The sequence below is a fragment of the Piliocolobus tephrosceles genome, chromosome 17 (assembly GCF_002776525.5).
Source record: "Piliocolobus tephrosceles isolate RC106 chromosome 17, ASM277652v3, whole genome shotgun sequence".
NCBI lineage: Eukaryota > Metazoa > Chordata > Mammalia > Primates > Cercopithecidae > Piliocolobus > Piliocolobus tephrosceles.
Genome location: NC_045450.1, coordinates 15,507,626 through 15,520,612, shown reverse-complemented (window position 1 = coordinate 15,520,612; position 12,987 = coordinate 15,507,626). Strand labels below are relative to the sequence as shown.

The following is a 12,987-nucleotide window of genomic DNA, read 5'->3' as shown; positions in this document are numbered from 1 at the left end:
AAGGATATGAACAGACATTTCTCAAAAGAAGACATTCATACAGCCAACAGACACATGAAAAAATGCTCATCATCACTCGCCATCAGAGAAATGCAAATCAAAACCACAATGAGATACCATCTCACACCAGTTAGAATGGCAATCATTAAAAAATCAGGAAACAACAGGTGTTGGAGAGGATGTGGAGAAATAGGAACACTTTTACACTGTTGGTGGGATTGTAAACTAGTTCAACCATTATGGAAAACAGTATGGCAATTCCTCAAGGATCTAGAACTAGATGTACCATATGACCCAGCCATCCCACTACTGGGTATATACCCAAAGGATTATAAATTATTCTACTACAAAGACACATGCACACGTATGTTTATTGCGGCACTATTCACAATAGCAAAGACTTGGAATCAACTCAAATGTCCATCAGTGACAGACTGGATTAAGAAAATGTGGCACATATACACCATGGAATACAATGCAGCCATAAAAAAGGATGGGTTTGCGTCCTTTGTAGGGACATGGATGCAGCTGGAAACCATCATTCTTAGCAAACTATCACAAGAAGAGAAAACCAAACACCGCATGTTCTCACTCATAGGTGGGAACTGAACAATGAGTTCACTTGGACTCGGGAAGGGGAACATCACACACTGGGGCCTTTCATGGAGAGGGGGGAGGGATTGCATTGGGGAGTTATACCTGATATAAATGATGAATTGATGGGTGCTGACGAGTTGATGGGTGCAGCACACCAACATGGCACATGTATACATATGTAACAAACCTGCACGTTATGCATATGTACCCTAGAACTTAAAGTATAATAAAAAATAAAAATAAAAAATAAAAATACAAAATTAGCCGGATGTGCTAGCGTGTGCCTGTAATCCCAGCTGCTTGGGAGGCTGAGGCGTGAAAATCACTTGAACCCAGGAGGCAGAGGTTGCAGCGAGCCGAGATGGTGCCATTGCGCTCCAGCCTGGGGCAACAGAGTAAGACTTCGTCTAAAAACAAACAAACAAAAAACAATTTGTGGAAAGACAGTCTTCTGACTCCTCTCACTGAAAGTCTGAGGGGACCCAGGTACCTGAACGACATCTATCGTGTCCCTGCTACTTGAAGCCTGAGGCTAGGGCCAATACAGGGCAAGCAGAAGCCAAGAAAGGGAGAGAAACAGACTCACGATGGCTTCATTTGCATCCTGGATTCAGCCCTACCCATGAATGTTTTATTTACAGGATCCCCAAATTCAGACTTTCAGATCTTTTACCAAAAAAGGCCTAACTGCCATGAGAGACCTTGGGTTTGGGCTTCAGTCTTCCTCATAGCTTTGCTCTGCCTGGACTTTCCCTGCCCAGCCCAAATACTCACCTTCAAATTCTACCAGTTTCGGTGCCTCATGCCTGTAATCCCAGCACTTTGGGAGGGTGAGGGAGGCAGATCACTTGAGGTCGGGAGTTCCAGACCAGCTTGGGCAACATAGGGAGACCCCTGTCTTTATTTAAAAAAAAGAAAAAAAAAAAGAATAGAAAAGAGACTGAGTGCAGTGGTGGCTCACTCCTGTCATCCCAACACTTTGGGAGGCCAAGGTGGGAGGATCACTTGAGGTCAGGTGTTCAAGACCAGCCTGGCCAAAATGGCAAAACCCCGTCTCTACTAAAAATACAAAAATTAGCTGGGTGTGGTGGTGCATGCCTGTAGTCCCAGCTACTCAACAGGCTGAGGCAGGAGAATCACTTGAACCCGGGAGGTGGAGGTTGCAATGAGCCAAGATAGTGCCGTTGCACTCCAGCCTGGGTGACAGAGCGAGACTGAAAACAGTCTCAAAAACAAAACAAAACAAAATAAAAACAAAACAAAAAACAAGCAAACAAAAAAACCCAAAAATGTTAATTACATATGGAATATCAGTAGCACAATGTATGGCTGTTGTAACACAGTACCGAAGACCCAGATCAAAGTGCTGGTAGATCGAAGAGTCTGGAGAGGACCTGCTTTTCTAGATGGCTGTCTTTTCACTGTGCCTTCCTGTGATAAGTGGCAGGGGATCTCTCTGGGGTCCCTTTTATTTATTTATTATTATTTTAATTTTAAATGGAGATAGTGTCTCACTGTGTTGCCCAGGCTGGTCTCGAACCACTGGACTCAAGCAATCTCAACACTTTGGGGGCCTTGGTAGCTGAATTGTTACACACATGAGCCACCACACCCAGCCTGGGGTCCCCTTTTATAAGGTCACTAATCCCAATCATGAGGACTCCACTTTTAAGACCTAATCATCTCTCAAAGTCTCACCTCTTAATACCATCACCTTGGGGGTTAGGATTTCAACCTAGGAATTTTGGGGGGTACAAACATTCAGAATATAGCATGGAGACTGTAGTGAGTTAGAACTGAAAACTGGAATTCAGTTTAAAGAACAGTTACACTCCCCCCACCCCATAAAGCAAGAGAACTATATTGATCCCAACCACAAAAATTAGACATTCTAGATGAATGTCTTTGAGAAAATAAATCAGAGAGAGTCCAGATGTAGCAAGAGACAGCGTAGAGGATGGAGTGAGTAATCAATGCAACTATCAACAGGAGAATTAAGTGAGAGGGCACTTAAGAATAGTGAGATCCCTGGCTGGTCGTGATGGCTCACACCTGGAATCCCAGCACTTTGGGAGGCTGAGGTGGGTGGATCGCTTGAGCTCAGCAGTTGGAGACCAGCCTGAGCAACATAGCAAAACCCTATCTCTACCAAAAATATACAAAAAAATTAGCCAGCTGTAGTAGTGCTCACCTTTGGTCACAGCTACTTTGGAGGCTGGGAAGATCACTTGAGCCCGGGAAATTGAGGCTGCAGTGAGCCACAGTGGCGCCACTGCCCTCCAGTCTGGGTGACAGAGCAAAACCCTGTCTCAAAAAAATGAAAATAAAAATGAAAAAGGGCTGGGTGCGGTGGCTCACGCCTGTAATCCCAACACTTTGAGAGACTGAGGCAAGCAGATCACTTGAGGTCAAGAGTTTGAGACCAGCCTGGCCAACATGGCAAAACCCCATCTCTACTGAAAATACAACAATTAGCCAGACATAGTGGTGGGCGCCTGTAATCCCAACTACTCAGGAGACTGAAGCAGGAGAATCACTTGCAGGAGGCAGAGCTTGCAGTGAGCCGAGATCACATCGTTGCACTCCAGCCTGGGCCTGGGCGACAAAACGAGGCTCCGTCTCAAAAGGAAAAAAAGAAAAAGAAAAAAATTTGAGTTGCTCAACACACATATTCCTATCTGAGGTTGAATGAGGCCACACCCTGACTTCTTGTTTTAGCTGTCCTATTGTAAATGTCTTTTTTTTTTTTTTTTTTTTTCTGAGGTGGAGTCTCATTCTGTCATCCAGGCTGGAGTGCAGTAGCTCAATCTCAGCCCACTGCAACCTCTGCCTCCCAGGTTCAAGCAATCCTCCTGTCTCAGCCTCCCGAGTGGCTGGTATTACATGCGCCCACCACCACGCCCAGCTAATTTTTGTAGTTTTTATAGTGATGGGGTTTCACCATATTGCTCAGGCTGGTCTCGAACTCTTGACCTCAGGTGATCCACCCACCTCAACCTCCGAATGTGCTCGGATTACAGGTGTGAGCCACTGTGCCAGGCCACAGATGTCCTTTTTGCAGCATTTGTGCGCCATAGTTTTCACATCTCTGTGCTATTTATTATTGATTTTGCTGTTTGAAATGGCCCCCAAGCATAGCACTGAAGTGCTATCTGGTGTTCCTAAGAAAATACATGTGTTGGGCCCGGCATAGTGGCTCATGCCTGTAATCCCAGCACTTTGCGAGGCCAAGGCAGGTGGATCACCTGAGGTCAGGAGTTCGACATCAGCCTGGCCAACATAGTGAAACCCATCTCTACTAAAAATGTAAAAATTAGCTGGCCATAGTGGCGAGAGCCTATAGTCCCAGCTACTCAGGAGGCTGAGGCAGGAGAATCACTTGAACCTGGGAGGTGGAGGTTGCAGTGAGCTGAGATCACGCCACTGCACTCCAGCCTGGGCGACAGAGCAAGACTCCATCTCAAAAAAATAGATAAATAAAAAGAAAATACATGTGTTGTAGCAAGTTGTGATGACGCTTGTCTATGATCCCAGCTACTCAGGAGGCTGAGTTGGGAGGATCATTTGAGCCCTGAAATTCAAGGATGCAGTGAGCTGTGATGGCACCACTGTACTCCAGCCTGGGCATCAGAGTGACACCTCATCTCTTGGGAAAAAAAAAAAAAAAACTGAAGACAGAAAATACATGTGTTAAGCTTTGTTCAGGTGTGAGTTATAGTATTGTTGTTGACAATGAGTTTAATGTTAATGAATCAACTATATATGCATGCACACCCACACACATATATGTATTTCTTTTTTTGAGACAGAGTCTCACTTTGTCACGCAGGCTGTAGTGCAGTGGTACCACCTTGGCTCACTGCAGCCTCGACCTCCTGGGTTCAAGTGGTCCTCCTGCCTCAGTCCCCCAAGTAGCTGGGACTACAAGCATGTGCTATCATGCCTGGCTAATTTTTGTATTTTCAGTAGGGACAGGGTTTCACCATGTTACCCAGGCTGGTCTCGAACTCACAGACTCAAGCAATCCGCCCGCCTTGGCCTCCCAAAATGCTAAGATTACAGGCGTGCACAACAAGTTTTAATTTGTTGGGTACCATGCCTGGCTCAACAATATATATTAAATAAGGTACCTTGAAATGGAAACATACATAAAACAAGGTTATGTATTGAAAATATTATGACCAGAGGCTTGCAGGAACTGAATTTCCCCTAGGAGCAGTGGTTCAATATTTGGTAATTCTATGTTTCCTGTGGCTTTATAGAACATAATACCCATGAATAAAATAATCAGGCCAGGTGTGGTGGCTCACACCTGTAATTCCAGTACTTTGGGAGGCCAAGGCCAGTGGATCATCTGAGGTCAGGAGTTTGAGACCAGCCTGGCCAACCTGGCAAAACCCCATCTCTACTAAAAATATAAAAATCAGCCGAGCGTGGTGGTGAGTGCCTATAGTCCCAGCTACTCAGGAGGCTGAGGCAGGAGAATCGCTTGAACCTGAGAGGGAGAGGTTGCAGTGAGCCAAGATTGCGCCACTGCATTCCAGCCTAGGTGACAGAACAAGGCTCGGTCTCAAAAAAAAGAGAATCAACTGTAAATGGAGTTATACACTATATTACCTTTTGTCTGGCTTCCTTCACTTAGTGTAACGTCTTTGCAGTTCTTCCACTTTGTAGTATGTATCAGTGCTTCATTCATTTTTATGGCTTATTAATATTCCATTGTATGGATACATTGCAGTGTGTTTATCCATTCATCAGTTGATCAACATTTGGACTGCTTCCACCTGTTGGCTATTGTGAATAGTGCCTCTGTCAGCATGTGTGTATGTACATCTGTCAGCACATGTTTTCATTTATTTTGGGAATATTCTAGGAGTGGAATTGCTGAGATATATGGTAATTCTGTGTTTAACTTTTTGAGGAACCATTAAATAATTTTTCTCAGCAGCTGAACCATTTTACATTTCCACCAGCAATGCACGAGGGTTCCAACATCTCCACATTCCTGCCAGCATTTGTTATTTTCTGCATATTTACTTATTTATTTATTTATGTAATTTAGAGATAGGATCTTTCCCTATTGCTCTGGCTAGAATGCAGTGGTAGGATCATAGCTCACTACAACCTCAAATTCCTGGGTTCAATCCTCCTGACTCAGTTTCCCAAGTAGCTAGAACCACAGGTGTATGCCACCACTCCCAGCTAATGTTTTAATTTTTTGGAGAGATAGCACTCTTGCTATGTCACCCAGGCTGGTCTCAAACTCCCGGGCTTAAGTGATCCTTCTGCCTTGGCATCCCAGAGTGCTGGCATGAGTCACTGCTCCCAGCCGCACCCCCCAACATACACACTTTTTTAAAAAATTGTAACTATCCTAGTGTGTGTGAACTGAGACCTCATTATGGTTTTTATTTGTGTTTCTCTAAAGACTAATGATGTTAAACATCTTTTTATGTGCCTGTTGGTGATTTATGTATCTTCCAGGAATGTCTATTCAAGTCCTTTGTTAACATTTGTTTCCCTTTTTTATTGCTGCTGCACAAATTAACTTTGTTCATGTTTTAATTACATTAAAATATGGGCTTTTATCAGATACATGGTGTGCGAATATTTTCTCCCATTCTGTACATTGTCTTTTTACTTTCTTAATATACTTCAATGCACAAAAGTTTTTAATTTGATGAAGTCTACTTTGTCTATTTTTCTTTTTTGGCTTGTACTTTTGGTATCATATCTAAGAATTCATTGCCAAGTCAAAGATCATGAAAATTCATCCTTACGTTTTCTTCTGAGTTTTATAGTTTTAATTCTTATATTTATTATAATTTTTAAGGTAATTGCAAGGTTAGGGTCCAACTTCACCATTTTGTACATGTTTATCCAGTGGTCCAGGACAATTTTTTTAAAAGGCTATTCTTTCTCCCATCGAATTGTCTTAGCACACCTGTCGAAAATCAATTGACCAAAATTGTATAGGTTTATTTGTGTATTCTCAATTCTATTTCATTGGTTTATATGTCTGTTCTTATGCTAATACCACACTGTATTGATTACTGTAGCTTTGTAGTAAGCTTTAAAATCAAGAAATGTGAGTCCTCCAACTTTGTTCTTCTCTTTCAATAATGTTTTGGCTGCTTGGAGTCTTTTACAATCCCGTATGAATTTGAGAATCAGCTTTTCCATTTCTGCTGAAAAGGCCATTGGAATCGCATTAAATCTGTAGATTGCTTTGAGTAGTGTTGACATCTTAATAATATTGAGTCTTCCAGTCCATGAACATGGGATGTCTTTCTATTTGTTTAGGTCTTCCTTAATGTCTTTCAGCAATGTTTCATGGCTTTCAGTGTACAAATTTTGAACATCTTTTGTTAAATTTATTACTAAGTATTTTTATTCTTTTTGGTGCTATTGCAAGTGGAATTGTCTTAATTTTCTTTTCCTTGTTTAATTTTCAGGTTGTTCTTTACAGGTTGTTCACAGAAAAATTGTTCAATTATTCTCTGAATAATTCTAACCAGGCCAGGCATGGTGGCTCATGCCTGTAATCCCAGCACTTTGGGAGGCCAAGGCAGATGAATAACCTGAGGTCAGGAGTCCAAGACAAGCCTGGCCAACATAGTGAAACCCCATTTCTACTAACAATACAAAAAATTAGCTGGGCATGGTGATGCATGCCTGTAATCCCAGCTACTTGGGAGGCTGAGACAGAAGAATCAGTTGATCTAGGGAGGCAGAGGCTGCAGTGAGCTGAGATCATAACACTGCACTCCAGCCTGGGCAACAGAGCAAGACCCTGTCTCAAATAATAATAATAATAATTCTAACTGATGAAGTGTGATTGACAAAGATGTGTGTCATTTTCAATCATACCTCATTGGTTAGAATTTTTTATTTTTATTTTATTTTATTTTTGAGATGGAATTTCACTCTTGTTGCCCAGACTGGAGTGCAATGGCATGATCTCAGCTCCGGGTTCAAGCAGTTCTCCTCCCTTAGCCTCCCAAATAGCTGGGATTACAGGCATGCACTGCCACGCCCAGCTAATTTTTGTATTTTTAGTAGAGACAGGGTTTTGCCATGTTGGCCAGGCTGGTCTCAAACTCCTGACTTCAGGTAATCCACCCGCCTCAGCATCCCAAAGTACTGGGGTTACAGGCGTAAGCTACGATGGGTAGAATTATTCATAGGTGCAGGTATGACTACCTTGGGTAGAATTATTCATAGGTGCAGGTATGACTACCACAACCTTTAATGAGGAGATTGCAGAATTCTTCTCTGAAATTCCTGACTTCCAACGATCCTCCTACTGGCTTCCCAAAGTGCTGGTATTACGGGTCTGAGCCACTGCACCTGACCAGTATATCTTTTAAAAGCAACATTCAGGGAACAAAAAGGAGCTCTCAGAAATTAAGAAAGCAAGAAGTAAAAGAAGAAAAGGGAAGAAGAAAAAATTGCTGAAATCTTGCAGAGATCAGAGAAAATAGAGAACATGAGAAGGTCACATAAAAAGATCCCACATCTAAATAATAAGCATTTCAGAAAAATAAAACTGACAAAACACAGCAAAAAAAAAAAAAAAAAAAAAAAAAAAAAAAAAAAAAAAAAAAAAAAAGAAAAGAAAAAGAAACAAAAACTGTAGATGAAATAATAAGAGAAAAATATTTCAGAACTTACAGGCATGATAATTTTGCACTCCAGCCTGGGTGACAGAGTGAGACTTTGTCAAAAAAAAAAAAAAAAAATTGACCATAGATGTATGGGTTATTTCCCGACTCTCAATTCTATTCCACTAATCTATATGCCTATCCTCCTACCAATACCAAACGTTTTGATTATTGTTGCTTTGTGGTAAATTCTGAAATCGCCAAGTGTGAGTCTTCCAACTCTGCTCATTTTTCAAGATTGGCTACTGGGTGCAATACCATGTGAATTTTAGGTTTGAATTTTCCACGTCTGCAAACAAGAACATTGGGGTTTTCATAGGGATTATATCAAGTCTATAGATCAGTTTGGGGTAGTATTGTCATCTTAACAATATTAAGTCTAATAATCCATAAACGTGTATCTTTAGACATGTATAGCATGGCACTTGATGTAATCTATCATGATCTCTGTAACTTCCTTTAAAATATTTCAACAGACCACAATAAGACATTACTCTAATTGTACTAGAATGGCTATAATGGAAAAATAAACAAAAACAACAAAAAAGAAATGTGGGTTCTGGTTTGTCTACCCGCTCCCTAACTTCATGTCTAGCTTTTTTTTTTTTTTTTTTTTTGAGACGGAGTCTCGCTCTGTTGCCAGGCTGGAGTGCGGTAGCACAGTCTCAGCTCACTGCAATCTTTGCCTCCTGGGTTCAAGAGATTCTCCTGCCTCAGCCTCCCAAGTAGCTAGGACTACAGTCACCTACCACCACACCCAGCTCATTTTTGGATTTTTAGTAGAGACAGGGTTTCACCATGTTGGCCAGGCTGGTCTCAAACTCCTGATCTCACATAATCTGCCTACTTCAGCCTCCCAAAGTGCTGGGATTACAGACGTGAGCCACTGCACCCAGCCCACAGTTCATTTTCGGTTTTGTTTTTTCCTCCCAAGAGTGCCTTGGGTACTCTGACTCCCTTTTATTCCCCTATCAGTTTTGGAATCAGACTGTCAAGTTCTAAAAAAAAAAAAAAAAAAAAAAAAGCTGAGCTTTTCATTGGGATTTCATTGGATCCATGAATCGATACAAGAGTTGGCGCCTTTGAGTCTAGGCTATTCCAATTAATGAACATGTATATCTCTCCATTTATTTAGGTCTTCTTTACTCTCTCTTAACAATTTTTTTTAATAGTTTCCATAGAGGTTTTATAAGTCCTATATGAGATGTTATATCTTACCAGGTACTCCTTGGGTACAAGAAGGAGATTGCTTTTCACCCTTTTGAACCGTTCGAAGTTTTTTCTAACCACATGCATATATTTTTCAAAATAAAAATTATTAAGATTTTTGACCTTTCTGTTTGGCAGCAGCCATCAGGTAAGCCAAGATGGGTGCATACAAGTACACCCAGGAGCTATGGAGGAAGAAGCAGTCTGATGTCATGAGCTTTCTTCTGAGGGTCTGCTGCTGGCAGTACCACCAGCTCTCTGTTCTCCACGGGGCTCCCCGCCCCACCCAGGCCAATAAAGTGCACCAACTGGGCTACAAGACCAAGCAAGGTTATATTATATATAGGATTCGTATTCTCTGTGATGGCCAAAAACGCCCAATTCCTAAGGGTGTAACTTACGGCAAGCCTATCCATCATGGTATTAACTGAAGCCTTCAGTTGATTGCAGAGGAGTGAGTTGGACGCCACTGTGGGGCTCTAAGAGTCCTGAATTCTTATTTGGTTGGTGAAGATTCCACATACAGATTTTTTGAGGTTATCCTCATTGATCCATTCCATAAAGCTATCAGAAGAAATCCTGATACCCGGTGGATCACCAAACCGGTTCACAAGCACAAGGAGATGCGTGAGCTGACATGTGCAGGCCAAAAGAGCCATGGCCTTGGAAAGGGCCATAAGTTCCAGCACACTGTTGGTGGTTCTTGCCGGGCAGCTTGGAGAAGGCTCAATACTCTCAATCTCCATTGTTACTGCTAATACAAGTAAAGTGTGTACAATTCATATCTAATAAATAATTTAGGACAGTCAAAAAAAATTACTAAGATTTTTGAGCCAGGTGCAGTGGCTCAAGCGTGTAATCCTAGCACTTTGGGAGGACGAGGCTGGCAGATCACCGGAGGTCAAGAGTTCAAGACCAGCCTGGCCAACATGGTGAAACCCTGTCTCTACTAAAAATAGAAAAATTCACTGCGTGTGGTGGTGCACAAGTGTTATTCCCGCTACTCAGGAGGTGGAGGCAGGAGAACCGCTTGAACCCGGGAGGCAGAGGTTGCAGTGAGCTGAGATCGCACCACTGCACTCCAACCTGGGTGATAGAGTGAGACTCCATCACAAAAGAAAAGAAAAAAGAAATTACTAAGATTTTTGAATCAGCACTCTATTATCATGGTTTACACATCAAAACTGTAAGTAGGCATACAGTGGAAAGACTGTCTCCCACTCCTGGAGCTACTCACAATATTCCCAATCAATCCTTCCCCATAGGTAACAGCTATAAATTAAGCTCTGCTTTATCCTTCCAGAATTCTTCACGCACATGTCCCTAAACATATATTTTCTCCCTTCTCAAAATAAATGCCATAGACTGTGTATCTTTTTGCAGAATCTCTTGCAAGACTCTTATGGACACAGTCAGAAAACATGGACCCAGGAACTATGTTACTTGCATTCAGCTGAAGCTGAGTCTGCGCATCTCAATGCATGCCAATAAAGAAAGCTCTGCAGGCCGGGTGTGGTGGCCCACGCCTGTAATCCCACCACTTTGGGAGGCCAAGGCGGGCAGATCACCTGAGGTCAGGAGTTCAAAACCAGCCTGGCCAATATAGTGAAACCAGGTCTCTACTAAAAAGACAAAACAATAGCCGGGTGTGGTGGCTGGCACCTGTAATCCCAGCTACTCAGGAGGCTGAGGCAGGAGAATCACTTGAACCTGGGAGGTGGAGGTTTCAATGAGCCAAGATCGTGCTAGCCTGGGCGACAGAGCGAGACTCGGTCTCAAACAAACAAAAAAAAAAAAGTAAAAGGAAAGCTCTGCAGAGTTCTCCAGGGTTACGCTCTGTTCTCTGCACTGCACCTCCCCTCACTTTTTTTCTTTTGGACAGAGTTTCACTCTTGTTGCCCAGGCTGGAGTGCAATGGGGTGATCTCGGCTCACCGCAACCTCCACTTTCCGGGTTCAAGCAATTCTCCTGCCTCAGCCATCCCAAGTAGCTGGGATTACAGGTGTGTGACACCACGCCTGGTTAATTTTGTATTTTTTAGTAGAGACAGGGTTTCACCGTGTTGGTCACACTGATCTCAAACTCCTGACCTCGTGATCCCCCCGCCTGTCCTCCCAAAGTGCTGGGATTACAGGCGTGAGCCACTGCACCTGGCCTGCACTGCCCTTTTTAATTTTTGATCACCATTTATTAAGTTACAAAGGGCCAGGCCCAGTGCCGTGCTAAGCACTTTACATATTTGGCATATTTTCTCTTTTTCCTTCCTTCCAGCAGCCAGGACCTATGAATTTACAGGAAGCATGGTGCCTAAGGCCCACAATACTTTTAGGGTCCCATGTAAATGTTTTAATTCTTTTAAAATCAGAAGAGAAAATAAATGTAACACTGCTTTTATTACATATATATATTATATATATATATTTAATTTTTGGTTTTTAGTTTTTGGTATTTTTGAGCAGGAGCTCTGGCGCCCAGGCTGGAATGCAGTGGTAAAATCATGGCTCACTGCAGCCTTGACCTCCTGGGCTCAAGCTGTCTTCCCACCTCAGCCCCCCAAGGAGCTAGGACCACAGGTACATGCCACCACTTCTGGCTAATTTTTATTTTTTAATTTTTTGTAGAGAAAGGGTCTTGCCATGTTGCCCAGGCTGGTCTTGAACTCTTGGGATGAAGTCATTCTCCCACCTTGGCCTCCCAAAGTGCTGGGATTTCAGGCGTGAGCCACTGCACCGAGCTTTGTTATATTCATCTTTATACTAACACGGTCATAAACTATGATTTAAAACACTTTTTTCTTATGGAGGAAGGAACCCACCAAAAAAATCAGTGTGATCAAGTGTGGTGCCGGGTGCCTGTAGTCCCAGCTACCAGGAGGCTGAGGCAGGAGAATCTCTTGAACCCAGGAGGCAGAGGTTGCAGTGAGCCAAGATCATGCCACTGCACTTCAGGCTAGGTGACACAGTAAGACTCCGTCTCAAAAAAAAAAAAAAAAAAAGGCCAGCAGTGGCTCACGCCTATAATCCCAGCACTTTGGGAGACCAAGGCGGGTGGATCACCTGAGGTCAGGAGTTCGAGGCCAGCCTGGCCAACATGGAGAAACCCTGTCTCTACTAAAAATACAAAAAATTAGCAGGGCATGGTAGCGGGTGCCTGTAATCCCAGCTACTCGGGAGGCTGAAGCAGGAAAATCACTTGAACCTGGGAGACGGAGGTTGCAGTGAGCCAAGACTGTGCCACTGCACTCCAGCCTGGGCAATAACAGTGAAACTCTGTCTCAAAAAAAAGAAAAAACATAATGTGGCCAAACCAGCAATCCTATGCCATGGGTACTATTGCTCTGCAGTTTATCCAAGGGAGGAAACTAAAGTCTGAGAAGTGATTTAGTTCAGGTCAGGGGGCTGGAAAGGGTGGGAACATGGACTTGAACCCAAGCCTAGTGACTCTAAAGCTCTTATGCTGGGCCACGGAGCTGAAGAGACTCCAGTCAGCACTTTCCTATGGAGAGGACGTGTCTGGT

At 43.0% G+C, this 12,987-nt stretch overlaps 1 pseudogene; it reads left to right on the top strand.

The window, feature by feature from the left end:
- The first annotated feature begins 9,628 nt into the window (after positions 1-9,628).
- LOC111524556 lies at positions 9,629-10,228 on the top strand (annotated as a pseudogene).
- Positions 10,229-12,987: the final 2,759 nt, after the last annotated feature.